The following is a 25305-nucleotide window of genomic DNA, read 5'->3' as shown; positions in this document are numbered from 1 at the left end:
GTAGCCCAAATATCACCCAAATGTAGCCCAATGACAGAATTGTGCAAAACACTTATTTTTTGTGTATTTGCAGTTTTATATAGTGCAGACTTGTCAGGTATTGGAGTGCTTTACATGAGCATTGGTTACATCACACAAGATCAAATTCATTTTGGTTGTAGACATGGGGAGATTAATGGGCATATGCATCAACCAAACGAATACCGATTCCTTAATAGCGAAAAATAAGGAATCGCCATTAAGGAATCGTTATATGGCATACATCAACAGATTCGGTAAAATTTAGCGATTCCTTAAAAATCGCTAAATTTACCGATTTCTCTATAGCGGGGCATGCAAACTCCCATTAGCAAATAGCGAGTTTGGTAATACCGAATTAGCTAATAGCGAGTTCGGTAATACCGAGTTAGCTATTACCGAATCGGTAATAGCGAAATCGCAATTTGCCGCGTTGCTCCGGGAACGTGCAGATGACATCACCAACCAGGAAATACTGCAGCCCCACCCACATAGCCTCGACAGAGGAGCAGACAGGAGCTGGGAAGGAAGACTGCCTGTGCAGAGTGAGGCCACACCAACTCTGCAAATCCAAAGACACACACATCATGGCGCAGGAAGTGCCATCCAGCGCAGAGTCAGCACGCAAGCGAAAGCGGAAATTTTCTGACAGGGAGCTCGAGTACCTTATCGAGGGAGTCTCCAGCAAACACGACCGCCTCTTTGGCAAGCTGCCCCTCAAGGTGCCTGAGCAGGAGAAGCGGCGCATATGGCTGCGCATCCGTGAGAGGGTGAATGCAGTTGGCGTCACGACCCGCAGCATCGACGACCTCAAAAAAAGGTGGTACGACCTGCGGAAGCGTGCCAAAGAGAGGATTGCGGAAAGGCTCCGGGAGGCGAGCAGGACTGGAGGCAGACCATCCACAGCACCAGCCAACACAGCCCTGGAGGACCTTGTGGAAGGGACGATAGAGCGGGAAGCCGTCGTGGGGGTGACCCAGATGGACACGTCCGGCGCAGCCACAAGTGACAAAGGTAAGATGCATGCCTGTGCCCACACCCAGCATTGCGTAAATCCATTTCCATGCCCCCAGCCCGATCTCAGTGTGTCTGCAGCTCTGGCACAGACAGCTTTACACATGACACCAGTGCATCTTGGGAGTTGTAGTCTAGTCAGCCCAGTGTGCATGTACAGGCGTAAATCCAATGACCATACACCACATCAGTTGAACATGGATGGAGACTGTTCATGTAGTGGACCACAGAGGGACATACATGTGTACAACACTATGTAGTTGTAATTATCCCACTAACCATGCACTGTTTCACACACAGATGCATCACCTGGGGATTCGGACGACAGCAGCCAGCTGATCATCTCGGAAACACCCGTCAAATCAAACCAGGAGACAGCGCAGGATGCGCATGCATCGCCAACACCTGCCACCCCAATAGCACCACCTCCACCAGCGCCACAAGCTATGGCACCTCCACCAGCGCCACAAGCTACGGCACCAGCACCAGCGCCACAAGCAACGGCACCAGCCAAACAGGCTGCAGCTACTACAGCCACAATAGCGCAGAGGCGCAGGTCCCAAGTTGCGCCCTTGCAGGAGATGGAAACACCCACCTCGCAATTGGCACCCAGGCAGCGCACATACACACCACCTGATGCACCACCTGGAGGTGCAAGACGCGCACGGCGGCACAGGGCTCGTCGCAGTTCCGTCTCCTCAGCCGAACAGGATGTCCCAACAACCTCTGCAATCGAGGAGAGGATGCTGCGTACACAGCGCATGCAGGGGCGACATGTGGCTAACATTAGCTGCAATATTGTGCGCCTTGCTAGGGAGATGCGCGCCATGACTGCAGCAGTCACGGACATGAGCAAGGCGGTCAGGGACATGACCACAGCGGTTGCAGAGGGCAATGCTCAGCTCAGGGAGGAGGTACATGAGCTCACCCGTGCCACGAGGGAGGGCCATGAGTGCCATAAGAGGAGTCACCGGCAGCAAATGTTGCGTTCCGCCGCCGCTACCAAGGCCATCACACGGCACAGCAACAGCACCGCAGTGTTGGCACGCCGCTCAGTCGCCCTGCAGGTGGACCTTGGGCACTTCTGCGGGGATGTCGCAAAGTCACTAGGACACATCACCACTGCTGTGGAACACCATCAGAGCAGCACATGCAGTGCTGCTGCATTGGGAGGGGATGACACAAGTGAGGCTGCCTCCAGTGTCAGCAGTGTGTCACTGGCAGAGGCCAGCACCAGGCGCCGCAGTTCGCGTGCCTCCGCGGGGACAGGCCGTGGTGAGGCATTGGATACACCTGAGCGGAGGCTTGGGGTACGTGGGAAGCGCCACTAGACAGTTGGACATGCATGCAGGACCATGGTGGGGCAACCATGGCCATCCAATCACTGTGTATGCACAGGCGTGACTTTAAGGCACCTTTTATTTACAATAATGCAATTGGAGCATGATTTACAATGCTAGTTTTGTTGCACAGTCCTCAGTGCTACTGTGCATTAAACAGTTGCACCCCAAACCAACTTGTAATGTCTCATTTTCCCATGTTTCAAAAATGATTTTGCATTATGTATGTCCGCCTCCTATGGCCCTCTGCTGTGTTTGGGATGTGTGCATGTCGTTGTTGGGCGGGTGGTTGGTCAGCCCGGTGGTCGTCATCCCTGTCCACCTCTATGGGTATCCCCCTTCTGGTGGCAATGTTGTGCAGCATTGCACATACAGCAATTATCCGACAGCATGTTTCAGGTTGGTATAGCATGGCGCCGCCAGTCTTGTGGAGGATTCGGAAGCGGCTCTTGAGAATCCCAAAAGTCCTCTCTATCACATTCCTCGTGCTGATGTGTGCAGCGTTGTAGCGATGTTCCTGCGGGGTTGCTGGATTTAAGTATGGGGTGAGTATGTATTCACGCAGGGCGTAGGCACTGTCACCTAGAAGATAGAAGCATAGACTTAGCATTGGTGATGTACATACATGTGTGGTGTTGGTGTGGGGAAGCGTATTTCTACGTACCTAGCAGGAGTCCCTCTCCAAATTCTCCGTTGATTAGTCGCCTGTGCATTCCACTGTTGCGGAAGATGTGTGAGTCGTGTGTGCTCCCTGGGAATTGTGCCACTTGGTCCGTTATGATGTTATTGGCATCGCACACAACCTGCACGTTGATCGAGTGGTATGACTTGCGGTTCCGGAATATGTACTCATTTGCTGCGGGAGGACATATGGGGATATGCGTGCAGTCGATGCATCCAATCACATGTGGGAATTGTGCCACCTGGTAGAAAGCCTGTTTGGTGCGGTCCAACTGCTGTGGGGTTGTGGGGAAGCTGATGTGTGTGTGGAGCATTGTCAGCATGGCATCTAGGAATTTCTTGAAGAAGCGTGACAGTGCGCTTTGCGAAACACCTCCGGCCACCGCAATTACCCCCTGGAAACTCCCTGAGGCCAGTAGGTGCAGGCTGCATAGGACCTGAACGTGCGCAGGGATTGCATTTGTCCGGTGTGTCTGGTGCTGCAGTAATGGTTCCAGGTCTGCAATCAGGCGCATGATCATAGCGCGATTGAGGCGATACTTCTGGTACACCTCGTCCTCATTCTGCCCGAGCAAGGTTATGCGCAGTCTGAAAACTTGCTCCTGGACCCTTCTCCTGCGCTGTCCTGCTGCATTGATCCGCATCCTCCTTGCAAGCACGTAGAGGGCAGCCATTTTGTGGGAGCCAACAGGGTCTCCTGGGCCACATTTAAGGGTTTAGTGATTGCCTCAATCATTTGCACATGTAGAAAAAAAATTTGCATTATCTTTTTTTTTTTTGTAACTTTACCTCCAGGTTTTGATTCCCCTTATTTAGCTCTTGCAAAATAGCGATTTTTGGGATTTTCGTTATTAGCGAGTTTTGTTGCATTGGGGTGCGATTCGTTATTTGCTATTGGCACTTTCCGGGAGCTAATAGTGATTTCGGTAACTGCTAATTCGGTATTTAGCGATTCGGTAACTTAGCATTTTTGGTATTACCGATTCGGTATGTTAGCGGATATTTATTTAGCGATTCGTTATTTGCTCACGTTTTGGGTTGATGCATTGGGATTGGGTATTTGCGACTCGCTACCGGGAGCTAATAAAGAATCGGTATTTTACCGACTGGATTTTGGCTTGATGCATGAGGCTGTAAGTGATTTGACCAGAATCACAGAATGTTGTGCTGAAGCAGAAACTCCAACCTGGTTCCCCAGTTGCAAAGTCTGCAGCTCTGGAAGTAACACCACACCCTCTCCCCTTGGATGCAACACTTAATCAAGTGGTCAACTGGATAAAAAAACTAGTAAAAAAATAATTTAAAAGTTCTTTGTCGCTATTTGAAAACTCAGAAAATATGTCCTCATTTTAGTTTTTTAGAGCACTAACCATAATTTTGATGCAAATAAAACCATCTCATATATGTAAGTTCTAAAGGAAATGCTCTAGGCATTACAGTTTTGATTACATCAAGATGACGTCAGGCGTTCCACACTTTTGTAATAAATATAGAATGTTAGCAATCTAGTTGTTCATTGGTATACTGTTGAGAGGCAGAGGCCAGGGGCACGGACTCTGAAAATTGAAGGCAGGTAGGAGAGTGCAGAGGCAAAAATTTAACCACACTAGGCAGGCAGGAAGGGCAGTGGCAGCACAACAGACTATGGAGGGCAGTGGAAAGGGGGGCAGGGGCTACAAACCAACAATACAGGACTGGCAAGAGAGGCTCTGGTGATGTAATAGACCATTGTGGGCAGAAGGAGGAGGCAGTGGTCATACAACCATACATGCCAACAGACCCGTTTCAGCCAGGAAACGTCCAATGTTTTTAAGCTCAAATGGGCTTTACTTGATCTGGTTCCTGTCTACAATCTTCTCTTTTTCAATATAACTCAAAGGGGAAAATCAATACCCCAGTTTTATTTCAAAATCTCCCTCTTACCAATTTCAAAATGTTCACAAATATGGTACATTGGATCATGGTAGGCAGGAGGAATTGGGGTAGGGACATGGACAAGGATAACAGAGGACAGGAGGGACATTGAGAGGTGCACCAAACTGACCCTACAGGTCAGGCATCAGGGTTTGCAGCAGCACAATACACCACACAGGGCATGCGGGACGGGAGTGCAGCACAACAATCCATAGAAAGCAATAGGGAGGGGACAGGACCATGCACATGGACAACAGACAACAGAGGGGAAAGAGGCAATTGTAGATAGCTGACCATAATGGACAGACAGGAGAGAAAGCTGCAGCATAACAGACCATAAAGGGCAGGAGGGACGGATATGGGGCATTACAATGGAACCGACAAGCCAGGAAGGAGGGAATAGGGGTGTGTATGTAGGTGTTTTCACTGTATTCTGAGTGTCTTTTAACATAGCACTGGCTCTAGGACTGCTTAGGCAGACTCAGTTATCACCAGTATCCGTCTGAAAAAGTTGAGGGTACAGGATGATTTTGCAACAAGGCTTCTTTCTGCTCTTCTGTTTGTTCTTTCTGCACATTATATTTCTTCCTGCACTTTTCTTCGTCTTTGAGGACTTCTGTTGCTTCTTTCTGCATTTCTTTTTTTTCTTTCTGTGCGTTTTTCCTTCTTTCTTCACATGTCCTATCTCTGTAGGCATAGTTAGAAATTAGCATTTAAAAAACCTTTGAAATGCACTGAAAAAACCATAGGTTTCAGGCACGTTATAGCTAGGAATTAGCATTTAAAAAACCTTAGAAATTCACTGAAAGAACCATAGGTTTCAGGGGCGTTATAGTTAGCTGGACTTTTCACTCGTTCAAAACCATAGAAATTCCCCCGTTATAGTTAGTTCAGCTAACTATAACTTGCGCGCCCGCAATGCACTGCTGATGACGTCACATATTACATCACTCATGACATGGTCAGTGACATCACTCATGACAACACTGATGACATCATCCTTGTGATAGAGTGGCAGACCTCCTCTCCCCCTAATATAACCTTTCATACACACATTCAAAAATAGAAATTAAAATTTTCAAAACAATGGACATACCAATACCAGTTACAACAACCTATTCAGTAATTGTAAGATCCACATACACATCCACTCATTCACCAACAGTCCTATACAGTCACTCATACATGCACTCACTCATCATATGTATTCATACACCTATACATTCTGTTACACAACGCCACTCATCCATAAAGGTACTCACACACGTAGTCACTCATGCTAATAGAGAATCAAACATCCGTTTACGTGCATATTCAGTTAAACACACACCACCACACTTACTTCTACAGAAACTTACACATACTTAGTCTTTTAAACAATCACTTATAGAAACACATACTTATTCATACAGGAACTCTCACATATACTCACTTATATACACCAATAGTCACATATACTAGTTTAAAACATATGTAGTTACTCATAGAGACACTATTGAGACAGTCATTCACTCACTAACACACCCATGCACACACTCATCCACCCATACAGTCCTGCACACATGCTGTCTTCAACACATACAAACAGTGAGTCACTCATTCATGCACCTATGCACTACGTAATACCCCCCACTGAACCATACAGACATCAGACACTCATACTGATACTCAAAAAATCAACTAATAACCTATATAGACACTCATGTAGCTACTCACCAACCCATGCAGCCATTTATACACAAAGTGAGAGACTGATACAGATATTTACATATTTAAACATTACTCACTAAGATACACTAAATCAGTCAGTAATACAATCAATTTTTCAAAAACCAATCATCCATTTAGACATTTATATACCCATTTATTCTTCCATCGACCTTGAGATATACATATATAAAACATATATAATTTTCAGAAAAACACACATTCACTGGATGATGTCATCAGTGATGTCATGAGTGATGTCACTGACCATTTAATGAGTGATGTAATATGTGACGTCATCAGCAGTGCATTGCGGGCGAACGAGTTATAGTTAGCTGAACTAACTATAACGGGGGAATTTCTATGGTTTTGTACGAGTGAAAAGTCCAGCTAACTATATCGCCCCAGAAACCTATGTTTTTTTCAGTGAATTTCTAAGGTTTTTTAAATGCTAATTCCTAGCTATAACGTGCCTGAAACCTATGGTTTTTTCAGTGCATATATATATATATATATATATAATCTACAGGCGGTCGTCAGTAGATAGTTATAGTTAGGACTGAGTTCCCATTTTGAATAACTTTGGCGCCGGTTGACTTATCTTCGTGAAATTTTCAAAACTAATGGGGCGCTCGGGGTGATTCGTCAAGCGGGGGCTGGCAAAGAAGGGGGGTCCCAAAATGCATTTTCCCCATGCATTTTCCCATAAGACCTTTAGTCGAAGGTACAGCCCGAACGGCTGAACAGAATTACTTGAAATTTGGCAAAGAGGTAGTCCTCAGGTCAGGCATGTGCCTTTTGCATATATGGTGACAATCTGTTCAGTAGTTCCTGAGAAAATCAAAAGTAAAATCACATATATATCTGGGCAGAGCCTAACCACACATCTCATTGTGAGATCTGATTGTCTGTCAGCACTTCATCCAAGAAGTGTTGGCAGCCATCTTGGGACCAATATACATGATAGCACCTCATTACAAAGCATTGCAGTTAATAGAAGGTTTTAAGACTTTAGTTACATTATAAATCATTTGTTGATGGTACCATACCCATTTTAGGAATTGTGGTGTGTTGTAAGCTGATTTTACCATGTGAAAAAACCTTCTGCTGTGATATCATGAATCATGTTTGAGAGAAAACCATTTTCTCATGCTTTTCCCACAGAGGTTTGGAAGGTGATCTATAAGCTAAACTGAGAGCATATTTTCTGTAAATTCACATTATCTTTCACAGTCATGTGAGAATGAAGTCTGACATTCTCAGTAAAACATGTACATCCAACAAGGGCAGAGACTGTCAGTTGATTCCTTTGTGTTCTACCGCAGCTTCCCAGAGTGTTCTAAAGAACAACTAGAGCGCTAAAAGTCCTACTTATGACAAACGTATGGCACACCTGAAGCCATCTTGGTTGGAATAAAGTGGTAACTCTTAAAATATTTCATTTAAAAAGGAACAAAATGAGGGGGTTCATTTTGCCATAGAAAGTATGATTAGTGCTGCAGAAAGAAAAATTAGGGCACATTTTGAGTGACTTCTCAAATCCTCTTCTATTTCATAAAAAATTCTGACATGCAGACTGAAACATGCACTTTCAATACCAGCAGCAGACTTCCCTTGTGAGCAGTAGCTTTACTACAGTGATCTACTAAGCAACTAGAGTGCTAACATTCTGAATTCATGGCAAATGTGTGACACATCTGAATGCCTTCTTGATGGAATCAAAGTAAAAAACTGAAAGTATTTCCTACTGAGGAGACTGTAGTAAATGAGGAAATTAGGAAACATCATAACAAATAAGTCTCCCAAAATGGCCACCAGAGACAAAAGAGCCCAATTGTAGCCCAAATATCACCCAGATGTAGCCCAAGTATAGCCCAATGACAGAATGTCCCAGAGTGTTCTAACGAACAACTAGAACGCTAACAGTCTTACTTATGACAAAAGTATGGCACACCAGAAGCCATCTTGATTGGAATAAAGTGGTAACACTTAAAACATTTAATTTACAAAGTAACAAAATGAGGGGGTTCATTTTGCCATAGAAATTATAATTAGTGCTGCAGAAAGAAAAATTAGGGTACATTTTGACTTCTCAAATCCTCTTCTATTTCATAAAAAAATTCTGACATGCAGACTGAAACATGCAATTTGAATACCAGCAGCAGACTTCTCTGGTGAGCAGTAGCTTTACTACAGTGATCTAATGAGCCACTAGAGTGCTAACATTCAGAATTGATGGCAAATGTGTGACACATCTGAATGCCTTCTTGATGGAACCAAAGTAAAAAACTGAAAGTATGTCCTAATGAGGAGACTGCAGTAAATGAGGAAATTAGGAAACTTCATAACAAATAAATCTCCCAAGATGGCCACCAGAGACAAAAGAGCCCAAATGTAGCCCAAATATCACCCACATGTAGCCCAAGTATAGCCCAATGACAGAATGTCCCAGAGTGTTCTAACGAACAACTAGAAAGCTAACGGTCTTACTTATGACAAAAGTATGGCACACCTGAAGCCATCTTGATTGGAATAAAGTGGTAACACTTAAAACATTTAATTTACAAAGGAACAAAATGAGGGGGTTCTTTTTTCTATAGAAATTATGATTAGTTCTGCAGAAAGAAAAATTAGGGCACATTTTGACTTCTCAAATCCTCTTCTATTTCATAAACAAAATTCTGACATGCAGACTGAAACAGGCACTTTGAATACCAGCAGCAGACTTCCCTGGTGAGCAGTAGTTTTACTACAGTGATCTAATGAGCAACTAGAGTGCTAACATTCAGAATTAATGGCAAATGTGTGACACATCTGAATGCCTTCTTGATGAAACCAAAATAAAAAACTGAAAGTATTTCCACTGAGGAGACTGCAGTAAATGAGGAAATTAGGAAACTTCATAACAAATAAATCACCCAAGATGGCCACCAGAGAGAAAAGAGCCCAAATGTAGCCCAAATATCACCCAGATGTAGCCCAAGTATAGCCCAATGACAGAAGTGTGCGAAACACTTATTTTTTGTGTATTTGCAGTGTTATATAGTGCAGACTTGTCAGGTATTGGAGTGCTTTACATGAGCATTGGTTACATTGCTGGAGCGGGTAAAATAAAATTATTTGGTATACCCAATCCATTTATATATGTTTATATTAAAAGGATTAAATGATAATTTTAATGATTAAACAGTATGCTGTGATAAACTAACCAACCTTATTAATCAAGAGAACATACGTGGGAATGCATTAGCGTGGCTAAATTAATAGGTGAACTAAGATTGTACGCATATTAAAAATTATATGTTTAGTTTAAGCATTGTTTATGTGATTTGCGCATAGATAAACCAGCATTTAACGGCTTTAATTGTCGCATATGGCTAGATAAATGCATACACATAAGGGTATTAGCAAGGGAATAACATTGTTTTATTCGTTTCCATGTATTAATTACTTTTTGTGTTTCTTTACCTTAAGTTGACTATTTCGGCCTGCTAAAAGATGGCCGCCAACTGAATCCACATTAAAGTACATGACTTCGTGCATTTGGACCGCTAGAGTGCCGCTAGAGGGAGCCAGCGAACAACAACAGCATCGGAAAGTGGTTTCAGAATTCAGAACGCCGCGGTTGAGTGAGACGCCCCCGCCGCTGCTGGAGCCGATGCCAATGCGGTAGCGACTTCGATTATTCACCATTATTCACCAAACAGTTGTGGATTGCCCTCGCTGCACAAACTACCACGGAGCCACTGAGGGAAAAGGGCCGCGGGAGCGCAAGCCTGGGTCCCTTACTGCCTACTGCCTGCCCATCCGCTTTGCCTTACTCTGCCTTCCCTGTGCCTGTACCTGAGCCTGAGCGAGTGAGTTCGGTTGCACTGCTGGGGAGGAGCAGAAAACAGGTGTGCAGCATCAAGAAACTCTACACGGCAGAGGCTTTGGGAGCTGGGAGCTGGGAGCTGTGCATTGAGATGCTAGAGAGGCACTGAAAGGCGTAGCAGGTCGAGGGGGAAACCATCGCTGGGGGCCAGCAGAGACACCAGCGGAGACACTCGGGTAGGTCCCAGGAGGCGAATGTTTCGCCATTCTTGCTGTTTCACTATGTTTCACTATGTATCTGATTACTTGATTACCTGACTTCCTGACTGCCTGAGCTTACCAGAGTGCTTGTCCGAGCGCGACGATCGGAATACAAGCCGAACTCGGAAAAGTATTCCTCTTGACGGAGGAGTGGGCAGGAGTGGGCAAAAATTTCTCTCTGATTTCTCTCTGATGTGGAGTCAACATTACAATTTAAACAATTGACTTTGCCTAACCTTTGCCTAACCTTTTCTCTTGAGGCCGGCGTCACTGACGGGCTCGGGAGTACGGGGCAGTTAGACTGTCTTTCTTTAGTATTAGGTCTGGACCGGACCCTGAGCAAAGTGGGGGCACTGGGTAGAGAAATTTGCAGATCTGAAGGACATTACTTTCATTACTTTCACTAACCATCGGACAGATTTGTGGAAATAAAATTAAATCTACAACTATATCGCATCCAACGTTAACGTCAACACCATGAGATCTGGGAAAGTAAGAACTGTGGGTTCAACATCAAAACGTGCTAAAAAATTGCAGCAACCTATCGTGATGAAAAATTCAAAAACCAACACTCTCGGTCATTCCCAGTCCCTTATATCCCCTATTGCGCGGATGTTTGAGAAGTCTGCTAAAATACCGGACAATTTTTGAAGGATCCTGCGGGAAGCATCTGGACAATGAGCTCTGAAACTAATATTGAGAAACTCCAGACTCCTATGAAACCTACTAATAGTAATATCGATTCTTTAAACCCTATGGAAACCGTGAAACAAAATGAAAAAGTGGAGCTATTAGAACAAAACTGGAACTATAATAAATTTGAGAAAACAAATCTAGATATTGGAGAGACTGGTGAACGCTTACAGCGGAAAGTACAGGAAGAACCTCCAAAAGAGATGCTAAATTGTAACCTAACATCGAAGAATGAAAACAATTCCCTTGTAACACCTAACTCGGAAACTAGCCCACTTAATAACTCTTACTCTTATTCCATGGCAGGAAGCCAGGAAATCTGTCAGGATAGGATTGAAGATGCATTTCAAAGGATCCCCTTGGAAGTAAAAGTTGATGTAAAGAAAAAATCAGTTCTAATTGCTGAAGAAACTGAAACCCTCCCTAAACACCATGGGGAGCATTACTTGAGTGTCAAAGACTCCAACACTCCTAAGGAAATAAAAAAGGAAATCAATACGCAAGGGGCAAAAACAGAGGGTTTACAGGGAATTAACAAACAGGAGATAATGAAACCCTGGGATATTTTCTACCAAACATCGACCCTTACGTTAGAAGCTCTTCATTATCAATCGAACAAAATGGACATACAGAATGACCTTTTCAAAATGATGGCTACGAATGTAGCGGGAATTGATAACAAACTGGCTCAATTAAACGATCTTATAATCAGGGCACAAAGGGAAAATGAATCATGTACCTCCGATTCTATCTACGTTCCAATCATGGATAAGTTATCAGCTCTACCAGCAGTATTAACTACCATAATAGAAGACACAAAAAGAAAGATTCGATCCAGTATGATCAATCCGGTAATAATCCCAGAAAGCACCAAGGGAACGCAAGAAACATCACCTGAGTTGGGAACTGATATCCTCATAGAGAAAGATCCACATAAGCCAGTAAATCAGCCCTGTGATAAAACCAATTTACAGACACAGCAGGCTAACGATTTAATGTACAATGATTATATGTGCGAGACTTCAATTAAAGTGGATAAAATGGACTCTAACCAGAGCGACACTGACTCAGAAGGTTTTATAAAGATGTCAAAACGTCAAAAGAAAAAACTCCGTAAAGCACGGAAAACTGAGAAAACAAAGCTGAGTAATACAAACAACAAAGTTGAGGAAGAAGCGTTACCTATTACAGAAAACATTAATAACATGAAACAAAATGTCAAAACCTTCCCTATTTTTGAAAAATTATCAAAAGGCTTAAATACAATAAAAATTGAAATGACAAAACTTGGTAAAAAAAGCGTTCATACGCCAGTTGGCGAGGACAAAGTAACATTGGAAATGCGAGAGCAGAATGGGAAACATAAACTTCTGCAAACAATACCGAATGGGGAGGTTGATCAAAAAAGTGAGGAAAAAGAACCTTTCACTAACAAATTGGATAAAAGATCTGAAATTAAATCAAGAGTCACTATGGATGCAATGATCCCTCAACATAAGGTGGGCTACGAGGAAGACACAAAAAAAGAAATGGCTCCCATAGTATGGAGGATAGAAAATAGCCCTGAAATACCTAATGTGTGGGTTAATCTGCATATCAAAAGCATGGATGGGAGTAAAACAATAAGCTTGCAAACGAATCAATCAGAGCAAAAGGACCAAATCAGTCAACATACCCCAAAAAATGCTGAGAAATTTATATTTGCACCAGAATTCCAATCTAGAGGTAAACAAGATATACTCAACCGAGGGAATCTACATCGACTCTTTAAATCCATACCCTCACTGAATAATATTGTAAGTGAAGACATTATCTCTGTACAATTTATTGAGGATGAACTGAGTACTCAAACTCCAACTTTAATCTCATTAACATCATTATCTTTAGTTGATCAGATAATGAAGGAGCAGCAAACATTCAAGTCATGGGGTATAATACTAACAAAACAATCCCCAGAGGTCTACCCCACTCCCTTTATAGATGCGGTCAATCTACCAAAACAAAAAATACTAAGGTCTAAGTTTACCTCAGTATTAAAAAATGCATTAGGTAGATCCCCGGAAAATAAGGTATACCCAAACATGCGAAGTAAGGGAGAATCAAACCTTGAAATGAAAGAAAAATTGATTAATATGGCACTCCATAGTAACCATACACAATGATATGGCCCTTTAAATCCTACAGGACCTATCACCAAAGATAAAGACACAATAGAAATATGTTCATGGAACATTAATGGTTTGACAGGGAAAATACGCAATGCGGGTATAGACTCAATACCTGGACATCCAGAAATAGTAGTTCTGCAGGAAACATGGGAACTTAAACCATTTATGTTACATGGCTACGCCGGATACTATAAGAATGCAACAAAAGAGCAAAGGTTCGGGCGAGCAAGTGCTGGGCAGGCAATATTCATCTCCAATGCGTTGCACATTGACCATGAACAAGTGGAGACAGATGATCCGATTATTCTGATGGTCAAACTCAGTTTTAAAACAAAAATTCAAAACGTTAGAACTATATACCTGATCTCTGTTTACATACTGCCCACAAACAAAAGTAGGGAGACAGTTTGTGGTACCTTGAATGCCGTTCTAATAGACAAAATGCTGAATGACCCAATAGCGGATTTTTTGGTCACCGGGGACTTTAACCTCAATTTAATGTCTTCTTATATTAGAGCTGAGACTACGCTTATCCATAACCTACAATGGTTAATTCCTGAGCAGGATATAGGGAAGGCGACCACCTCCAATTGTAATTGAATGTAAATGTAAATGTAAATGTAGTTGAGCTTATATAGCGCACAGCTACCCGCTGTGGGTTTCCCGGCGCTTGCTTAGGGAACCCGTCCTGGTATTCCGCTGTGAGATAGTAGGGTATCCACAAGGTGAAAGTCAGGCATCCCGCCGCGAGGGGCCGTTGTGGAGATTAAGCAAGCTATTGCCCAGAGTCACAGAGTGTGAACCCGTGAGTCGGGGAGGCACCGGGGTGAGAATTATCGAGTCCGTGGATTTTTTTATCCCAAGACCCTCCGAGGCGGGTAATTGAACCCTGGTCCAGGACTGATCTCAGCTTCCGGGTCTGCCGCCTCTGACCCCTGAGCCACACTTCTCCACCAATAGGACTGACCTTTTTAAAGAACATGGAAGCTTTGGGCCTTCGACTACTAAACGGAAGAGAAAAACCAGATGTTCCACCCAAATACAGCTACTATGGTCATAAGGGAAATTCCAGGATTGACTATACAATGACAACAGTTTGTATGTTCCAAGACATCATTTCATATCGACTAACAAAGATAAACGAAAGTGATCATGCTCAGCAGTCAATCCTAATGGATATTGGAGTAACGACGAAAAAGACCTACCGGACCGTTCAAGGGCATATTGGTACTATTAATTACAAAAAACTGATTTGGAACATGGAAAATAAAGACGAAATAAAAGAACAACTAGAAATAATTCTAGATAAAACCTTGAAAGAGACTTCGTCAAAAACTGCGATAGAGCAATGGGAAAAATTGATCGGAATCCTAACTAAAACGGAGACCAATTAAGACCAAATAGACCAAACAGGCCAAATTATAGGAGGGAAAATAAAAAGGAAAACAAATTTACTTTGAATATGCCATTAATAATAAGAGCACTAAAGAGAGAACGAAATAGGATTATCAGAAGAGCCAATAAAACAGGGAGAAAGGCGGAATACAAGGAAAAACTAAAGTCGTTAAACCAGAATTTGAAAAAACTAATATGGGGTGAGAAAAGTAAAGCCGAACAAGCAATTTGGGCAAAAATATTTCATGCCAGTAAGCAAAAGAACTCAAGGGACTTTTGGATTATAATCAACGGCCTTGCAAGACCTCATAAGCAACTAGTCTCATCACCCCTGTCTGAGCAGGAATGGGACAAGTACCTGAGGAGGCATCTGAATCAAGAGTCTGTGTATACAACCCCAATAGAAATGCAACAGGGGCACAAAACACTCAAAGTAAACACCACCATTTATCATAGCAGTAAACCAGACTCATTCATAGATATAGACAAAGAAGTGATAATCAAACTGATAAAACAACAGAAGAACGGCGCGCCGGGCCCAAATGGGCTTCCGTTTGCACTCCTCAAAGAAAAATCAGAATTATGGGCACCCATCTTAGCAAAATTATACTTAGAAGTTGCTCGGACAGGAACGGTACCTAAGTCATGGCGCGGCTCTCTAATAAACCCCATTTTTAAAAAAGGTGACTGGGCTCGGCCTGAAAATTACAGACTGATCACATTGCAAGATACTGATGCTAAGCTTTTTGCCAGAATAATACTTACGAACTTAACAGAATGGCAGAAGGAAGAAAAAATAATGCCCGTAAACCAAACAGGCTTTATTCAAGGATTAGGCACTACTACCAACATAATGATTCTTGCACTTTTAATTGACAAGTCTCTCCGGTCCTTGTATCTTTGTTTTATAGATTTTAAATCGGCGTTTGACTGTGTCAACCGAAAACTCCTTTGGAAAAAATTAGAAAAAATGGGAATTTCAACTCCACTCCTTAGGTTAATCTGCCTTTTATACTCAGAGACATGGGCGAGCGTGAGGATGGGGGATGGTCGTACTTTATCGAGGGAGATCCCAGCTAATGAAGGCCTGAAGCAAGGCTGTGTGCTAGCTTCCCTTCTTTTTAATCTGTTTCTTGCTGACCTACCTCTAATCTTAGATAAAGAAAATGCACATCCTCCGAAACTGGCTGAAATGAGGCTCACGAATCTGATGTATGCTGACGATGTCATTTTGATGAGCCACACAAAAGTGGGATTACAGCGATTAATTAGAAGGACTTATATATATTCAAATGAGAATGGGATGGTTATAAACGAGACCAAAACTAAAATTATGGTAGTTGCCAAAAATGGTAGGCTTAAATACAAAAGCCGCTGGTTTATGGAAAACATAGAACTGGAACAAGTCGAGGTCTATAGATACCTCGGCGTACTATTTGATGGAAAGGGCACCTACCAGCAGCACATCAAAGAGTCGCAAAGAAAAGCTAACACACTAACCTCAGCTTTTAGAACTATCCAGAAGTCTTTACCCATCCTGACCTATGGCCCCCTTCTAAGTATAGTTGGTGCAAAACTATTACCCGCGATTACATATGGCAGCGAAGCGGTGATGGGTAATGACAGCGTCAATTTGAACAAAGCCATAACCAGAGTCTACAGAGCGCTTTTTCACCTCCCAGCGAATGCATCACCTTCGCAAATAAGGTTGGAGTTTGGCCTTACCAATCAAGAGTTTGCAAGGCAAGGGAATTTTATAAAAATCTGGAATCGAATAAAAACTGATCAACAAAATGAGATTTCCCAGCTCTTATGGTCAGAAATTCTAAGGGACACTAACTCCGCGGCTGCTTGCTATCTTAGTGAGGCAATTAAAATATTTGGAATTACATCAAAATTGGAGATGAATACAACTAAGTTATCATTTAAGAAAATTATTAATAAAACTGCAGCCCACTTATCGGTCATAAAGGATAAGGCCATTCTTACAAAGAGAAATCATGCATGGATGGTAGTAAACGGATATAAAAAGAAGGAGATCCAAAAATACTTGACGACCCCGTGGACAGAAAAAAATAAGCAAGTTCTCCTTAAAGCGAGATTCGGATCTATGCCTGGGTTATGTCATCTTCCACCATGGGAATTTCAAGAAACCAAAACAAAATGTAGACTGTGTAAGTGGGGAGAGGAAGACATTTCTCATTTACTATGTATTTGTCCCGAACTACTACAAGAAAGAAAAAGACTGCTTAAGGCCCATTTCAATTCACGCAGCATACGGTCCTGCAGGCATGCGGTGATCAAATGTATGGTTCCAGACGATATTATTTTAAATGTTTCTTTCGTAAAGTTCTTACTTTTAGTTAAAAAGAAACTCGGTGAGGCATCTATTGTAAATATTTAATTGATTAAGTTAGTTCATGTAATGCAATTTTATGTGACTTTACGCTAAGAATATCATTTTTAATTTTTGCTTTCCTTTAATATTTTCCTTTAATTTTTTATTTTTTTCTGTACTGTTGTAAGATTTTAAATAATCAATACAATAAATTACTTTGAACTTTGACTTCATGCAATTGACAGCAGAGGAAGGCGTCTGCACTGACTACGTAACAACCTCTCCTTGAACCCCTGTACCAGGTCCATGAAGACTACTCTGGGCGAGAAGCCAATGTCCCTGAACATGGAAGAAATGTTGCCAGTTGAGAACAAAAAGCCACCTTTTCCACAATAGACTGATATTTTCCTGACCTGGGAACGATTTTCCCATACGCCTAGTTTAATACATCATCCGAATGTGAACATTAAAATTGTTGCTTAAAATCTTGGGACGGGGCTGAATTCAGCCAATGAAATGACTAGAAATTATTAAATGTTTCCTTTATATGCAAAATTTCAGTATAAATATTAGTAGTCCAGAGAGGGAAATTAGGTTACCACCCTACGATCTTGAGACGCACCCTGATCGATGCCACTCACGACACTGACAGCAGAGGACGGGACGCTAGACTCTTTGATGATTTTCTGAGGACCCGATTCTGACTTAGAGAACGACAATTAGCCAGAATAGGTAATTATGACTCAAGATTCTATTGCACTGGTTAGGATTTTGACTTGCAATTTTAATTAGATAAAGAAATTGATTGTTTGAAGAACTGTGTCGGGTGGTTATTTCTTGAAATGTATATTTTATTAGCATAATGAATTGAAGTGTTTATCATCAAATCACTAGTCAACTAAATGATCCAGTTGGCCTCCGGATGGAGGAATTGTCAGGATAAAATTAAATAGATGTGGTCTCCTCCATCCAAGGGAAATAAAGCTGTAGTTCGGAAGGGAAATTGAAGACCTCTCTCCCCTGTAGACACGGATAGATTGATGAGAATGAATGTTGGTGTTATGGGCCCCACCAGCGTGTGATGTGTGTATGTGCGTGTGACTGTGAAATAATTCCGTCCGTGGAAGCAGGAGGAGATTTTGTGTTCTGAACTGCACCAACATCGCACAAGATCAAAATTCATTTTGGTTGTAGACATGGAGAGATTAAGTGATTTTATCAGAATCACAGAATGTTGAGTTGAAGCAGAAACTCCAACCTGGTTTCTCAGTTGCAAAGTCTGCAGCTCTGGAAGTAACACCACATCCTCTCCCCTAGGTGCAACATTTAATCAAGTGGTCAACTGGATAAAAAAACATAAAGATTACAAATAATTTAAAAGTTCTTTGTCGGTATTTGAAAACTCAGAAAATATGTCCTCATTTTAGTTTTTTAGAGCACTAACCATAATTTTGATGCAAATAAGACCCTCTCATATATGTAATTTCTAAAGGAAATACTCTAGGTATTACAGTTTTGATTACATCAAGATGATGTCAGGAGTTCCACACTTTTGTAATAAATATAGAATGTTAGCAATCTAGTTGTTCATTGGGATACTGTTGAGAGGCAGAGGCCAGGGGCACGGACTCTGAAAATTTGAAGGCAGGTAGGAGAGTGCAGATGCAATAGAGAGGTGTGGCTCACTGGTTAGAGGCAGCAGACCCATAAGCAGAGATTCGGCCAGGGACCAGGGTTCAATTCCCGATGCGGCAGGGTCGTGGACCAGGGTCAAATCGGACTCAATAATTCTCGCCTCGGTACCTACTCTAACCAGGAACACACTCGGCATCTCTGGGCATTAAGCTTGCCTCATCTCTACAACGGCCCCCCACAGATGCCGGTGATGCCTGGTTTCACCTTGGAGATACCCAGAAAGGGACCATCTCACAGGGATAGCCAGGACGGGTTCCTCAGCGGTCTATAGCGCCGGGACACTTCCGAGTAGCTGTGCGCTAAATAAATTAAAATAACATAATATAACAATAATTTGACCACACTGGGCAGGCAGGAAGGGCAGTGGCAGCACAACAGACTATGGAGGGCAGTGGAAAGGGGGGCAGGGGCAACAAACCAACAATACTGGCAAGAGAGGCTGTGGCAATATAATACACCATTGTGGGCAGAAGGAGGAGGCAGTGGTCATACAACCATGCATGCCAACAGACCCGTTTCAGCCAGGAAACGTCCAATGTTTTTAAGCTCAATTGGGCTTTACTTGATCTGGTTCCTGTCTACAATCTTCTCTTTTTCAATGTAACTCAAAGGGGAAAATCAATACCCCAGTTTTATTTCAAAATCTCCCTCTTACCAAGTTCAAAATGTTCGCAAGTATGGTAAATTGGATCATGGTAGGCAGGAGGAATTGGGGTAGGGACATGGACTCGGATAACAGAGGACAGGAGGGATATGGAGAGGTGCACCAAACTGACCCCACAGGGCAGTCATCAGGGTTTGCAGCAGCACAATACACCACACAGCAAAAGCAGGATGGGAGGGCAGCACAACAATCCATAGAAAGCAATAGGGAGGGGACAAGACCATGCACATGGACAACAGAGAACAGAGGGGAAAGAGGCAATGGTAGCTAGCTGACCATAATGGACAGACAGGAGAGAAAGCTGCAGCATAATAGACCATAAAGGGCAGGAGGGATGGATCAGGGGCATTACAATGGAACAGACAAGCCAGGAGGGAGGAAATAGGGGTCTGCACATGGAAACAGAGGCTGGGGGCAAGGGGGCAGGAGCAGCAAGATGACCATGGAGGTCAGACAGGATGGGCACTAGAAACAAGAAACACCATGGAGAGCAACAATGAGACTATGATGGCATACACACAGACCATGGAGGGAAGATGGGAGGGGGTCAGGGGCAGCTAGCTGACCACACAGGGAAGGTGGGAGGGGCCATGGCAGCACAGAAGACCATGCATGGCAAGCAGGAGGGTTAGTGGCATCACAATGGCTATGATGGGCAAGAAGGAGGGTGCAGGGGCATGCACAAAGGACCATGGAGGATAGAAGGGAGGGTCAGGACCTGGGCACAGACAAGAGAGTTCAGGGGAAGGGGCCTCACAACAGACCGCGCGGGGCAGGCAGGAGGAGCAGTTGCAGTACAACAGACCAGGGAGGGCAGAAGGGTGTGGCAGTAAAATGAACCATGGACAGGAGGAAGGGGATAGGGGCATAGCATGTGGACAGGCAGTGTGGAGGTGGCAGGGACAGGTTACAGTCATCTGACAATGCTAGGCAGGTGGGAGGGGAGTGGCAGCTCAACAGAACAATCAGAGTAGATAGGAGTGGCAGGTCCATGGAACATGGTGGGCAAAAAGGATGGAGCAGGGGCATGCACAAAGACATCGGAGAGCAGGGGAAAGGAGAATAGGGGCAGCAAGCTAAGCACAGAGGCTAAGCAGGAGGTCAATGATGGGCCATAGAATTGGGCTATGGAGGGCAGGAGGAGTGGACTGGTACATCATATTAAATGGAGGGCAGTGGCAGCACATCAGACCATGCATGGCAGGAGGGAGGAGGATAGTCCATGGATTCAGACAACAGAGGATAGGGAGGAGGTGGATGGGGCAGCAGGCTAACTGTTCAGAGAAGGTGGGTATTAGGAACTTTATTGTTTTGAAAATGTGTGTCTGTGCGAAGTACTTAAAATATGAACAAGTATGCAGCATAATCTCACTTTTATTCAGGAAGAAGAGGACGTTTGTGACTGTGACTCCGGGCTCACTTGGCAGAAACACCCCCTGACCCTCCACCCACATCGCAAAATGTAATGCCCGTGAAAAGGGTAGGTGGATGCAGTGTTATATAGAACATAGTCCTGAGAGCACGATTGAAAATGAAAACTAGATATAGTATATGGTATAAACTATGCAACAAAAAGTGTGATATGAGATGAACCGGGGCGTGAAATATAATATGCAATGCATTGTGCGCAGTGACAGATTCATTCGAGAGCGCGAGATAGCACAGGCACTAGCGCGTGCTATGTCATATGCGCCTTGTAGTGTAATATGCACATGGCAGTGTTGTGTAACCTAACTAGTCTCTAAAGTTGTAATATAAAATATGTGCTGGGGAGTGTAACGTTGCATATGCACTGTGACAAAGATATGGATCCCAGATTGTAATATGTATGGCATAGCGCTATGCGTTATAACATAGGTATCGAGGAAGGCACGTTAGATGGGGCAATATAACCTGTGCGAAGGCAAGTGTGGCATGACATATTCACGGGGTGGTGTTACAGTGCACATGGGCTAGAGAGTGTCATAGCATACGCACTAGCTGGTGGAATACAACACAGAGGTGTGAGGCACTCGGCGGGCACTGGTGGGTGTAACACAGCATTGGGCTCAGCCAGGAGCACGCTGTGACTCTCAAGTGAGGTTTGTCTCCTTTCCAGAGAGTAAAATAAAAAGTATTACACATCCGGCGGTGGATGTGTGTTTTATTAAGCGTGAGGGGGGTTTCTTGCATAGTTTTGTCGAATTTTTGTCGAATCCCCTTTGAATGGCTTGGTGTGCGTGTATATTAAATGTGCCCGTCAATAGCTACCCATGTTTGTATAAAAAAACGACAAGGGTGTCTACTTGGAGAGTACCCACCGGCGGAGGCACCGGGATTAGGCACGGTAGGGCGTCAGACACGTCAGAGCTTCACTAGCGGTGTAAATACATGTGGATTCATTCTATGCATAGTCGCCTTTTAATGAACATCACGCAAATCGTCATGGTGATAGGTACATATCGTTTGTCCAGCATGTCCTAGGTTTTTCTATAAATATATGTTTTTAAAAATAATAAAAAACAAAGGCCGGCCCCGGGGGATGGGGTCCCTGGGGCCATAAGTGGCCTGAGGAGGGGGGCAACGCAGACCCCTCCTAAAGAATAAAAAAAACCAAATGCCATGACCCGGGGGGTTGGGGTCCCCGGGGCAGATTAAGGCCTTGGGAGGGCCAAATTTATTTTTTTCAACAAAATAAAATCAGGGTGCAGGCCCTGGGGGATGGGGTCTGCCTCGGTAGAAGCGAGGCTGAAGATGGAAGGGGAATAAGTGTGTAAAAGATATAAAGGGGGCAGAGTGGAAATACTCTGACCCTCTAGACCTGCTTAGGGGGTCCCAGAAGGACCCCCTGTGGCCCCCATTTTTTTTTAAAAAAGCGGCGAAATGCACGCACGGTGCGCTCATCCTATCGCGTTGGATGCACGGATTCTCTCGCGGTGGGTGCGCGGATCCACAGCAACGTTTTTTGAAAAACGACAAGAAATCATTGGTTGTATAACATCTTTCTACACTGAAAGGTAGGGTGTATATTTTTGTTTTTAATAGGTATGATTGTTATTGGTTAACAAAAACAGATTGTAAGGAACATTATATATGATAAGCTGATATGTTGAAAAGTCAAGCACACTTCCTGTCTTGTGTAGGAACATTGTGTGCTGAACTTGTGACCTGTGAGCTCAGTGCAGTGTTCCATGACCTGTTTCTATGGTAACAGGCAGAAGGCAGATTGGGGGAAGGGTTGAAATGTATTTCAGTTGGAAAGGGTTGAAATATTTAACCAATAGAAATGTGTGTTTGCTTTTGAGTTTATGGGCGAATGATTGTGATTTGATGTTAACATGTATATGTTTGGAAAATGAAAGGGAAACTTTTCCATTCGTTGCTTTTGCTGTTTGGTGCACAGTGCAGAGATTCTGTAAAAGAAAATCTGGTGAGTGATTGATATACTCCTTAATCTACAAAAGAACTTGAAAGGTGAGTTATTTAATTGTGAGGGGATGTATGTAGACTATTTTGATTTTAATCAGACTAATGTATTTTTCCTGCTAAAGTGTAGGAAGTACTTTTTTTCTCTACAATGTGTGTGCATGTAGAAACCATTCAGTGATAGGCATTTGTGTTTTTCATGTGTTTGTAGACAGATAACTGTGCAGTTTTTATATTTTGGTAGAATTAGAAACCAGTCATTGTTTATGAATTTGTGAAATGAGTTATGTTATGTTTCTATACTAAAATGTAGTACTACTTCTAGATGTGTTTTGATATAGTGCAAGGGATAGTGTTGTTTGTCTAGAATCACACAGTGAGTCTGTGTGCATTTGGGAACCACTGTGAGAGAAGCATTTGGTAATATCGTGTATTTGCTGACAGATAACTGTTTTAAAACCAGTCAGGTTGTCAAGTTTTAGTAGCATTAGAAGACAGTTATGGCTTATGCTTTCATTATATGAGTTAGGCATTGACAGTAAATTGCAGTCATGAAATATGTAGATTGTGTGCAGTTCCCTTATCACTTCCAGTGTAGTGAATGAGTTTTGGTAAACTCCTAGGAATACTGGTGCTTGTCTAGAATCACACTGTGAGTCTTTGTGCATTTGGGAACCACTGTGAGAGAAGCGTTTGGTAACATCGTGTATTTGCTGAGAGAAAACTGTTTTAAAACCTGTCATGTTGTCAAGTTTTAGTAGCATTAGAAGCCAGTCTTTGCTTATGTGTTGATTAAATGAGTCAGGCATTGACACTAACGAGCTGTCGTGAAATATGTAGATTGTGTGCAGTTCCCTTACCACTTCTACTGTAGTGAATGAGTTTTGGTAAGCTGCTAGGGATAGTGTTGTTTGTCTAGAATCACACTGTGAGTCTGTGTGTATTTGGGAACCACTGTGAGAGAAGTGTTTGGTAACATTGTGTATTTGATGACAGATAAGTGTTGTAAAACATGTAATGTTGTCAAGTTTTAGTAGCATTAGAAGACAGTTATGGCTTATGATTTCTTTATATGAGTCAGGCATTGACAGTAAATTGCAGTTGTGAAGTATGTAGATTGTTTGCAGTTCGCTTACCACTTGCACTTTTGTGAATGAGTTTTGGTAAACTCATAGGGATAGTGGTGCTTGTCTAGAATCACACTGTGAGTTAGTGTGTATTTGGGATCACTGTGAGAGAAGCATTTGGTAACATCATGTATTTGCTGACAGATAACTGTTTTAAAACCTGTCATGTTGTCAAGTATTAGTAGGATTAGAATCCAGTCTTTGCTTATGCGTTGATTAAATGAGTCATGCATGGACACTGATGTGGTGTACTTAAATATGTAGATTGCGTACAGTACCATTAACTCTTCCAGAGTAGTGAATGAGTTTTGGTAAACTCCTAGGATAGTGTTGCTTGCCTAAAATCACACTGTGAGTCTGTGTGCATTTGGGTAAGGATTGTGAGAGAAGCATTTGGTAACATCGTGCATTTGCTGACATATACCTGTTTTAAAACCGGTCATGTTGTCAAGTTTTAGTAGCATTAGAAGCTAGTCTTTGCTTATGCTTTGATTAAATTAGTCAGGCTTTGACACAAAAGTGCAGTCCTGAAATATGAATATTGTGTACATTTTGCGAACCACTTCCACAGTAGTGAATGATTTTTGGTAAACTCCTAGGTATAGTGGTTGTTGTCTAGAATTACACTTTGAGTCTATGTGCATTTGAGAACCACTGTGAGAGAAGCATTTGGTAACATCGTGTATTTGCTGACAGATAACTAATTTAAAGCCTCTCATGTTGTCAAGTTTTAGTAGCATTAGAAGCTAGTCTTTGCTTATGCATTGATAAAATGAGTCAGGGTTTGACACTAAGGTGCAGTACCATGTACTATTCTGTTCACTGTGGCAGAACTGAAAATTTAAAAGTTTTACCTAAGCACTGTCCTAGAAGTAGTCTGATTATTTAGTCAGTTTCTAAGTACCAAATAGATTGCTTCAAATAAAAGTGTTCTGACATACTATACACTTGTCTTTTACACCTTCAATTCCCTAGTCAGTATCCATACACTTCCAGGAAATATCCTGTCACTTCCTTTGCAGTCCTCTAGAGACCCATTCAACAGCATGTACTAATCCATTGACTGTGCCAA

Source organism: Triturus cristatus, chromosome 5_1 (genome assembly GCF_964204655.1).
Source record: "Triturus cristatus chromosome 5_1, aTriCri1.1, whole genome shotgun sequence".
In the NCBI taxonomy this organism is placed as follows: domain Eukaryota; kingdom Metazoa; phylum Chordata; class Amphibia; order Caudata; family Salamandridae; genus Triturus; species Triturus cristatus.
This window is presented reverse-complemented; position numbering follows the sequence as displayed.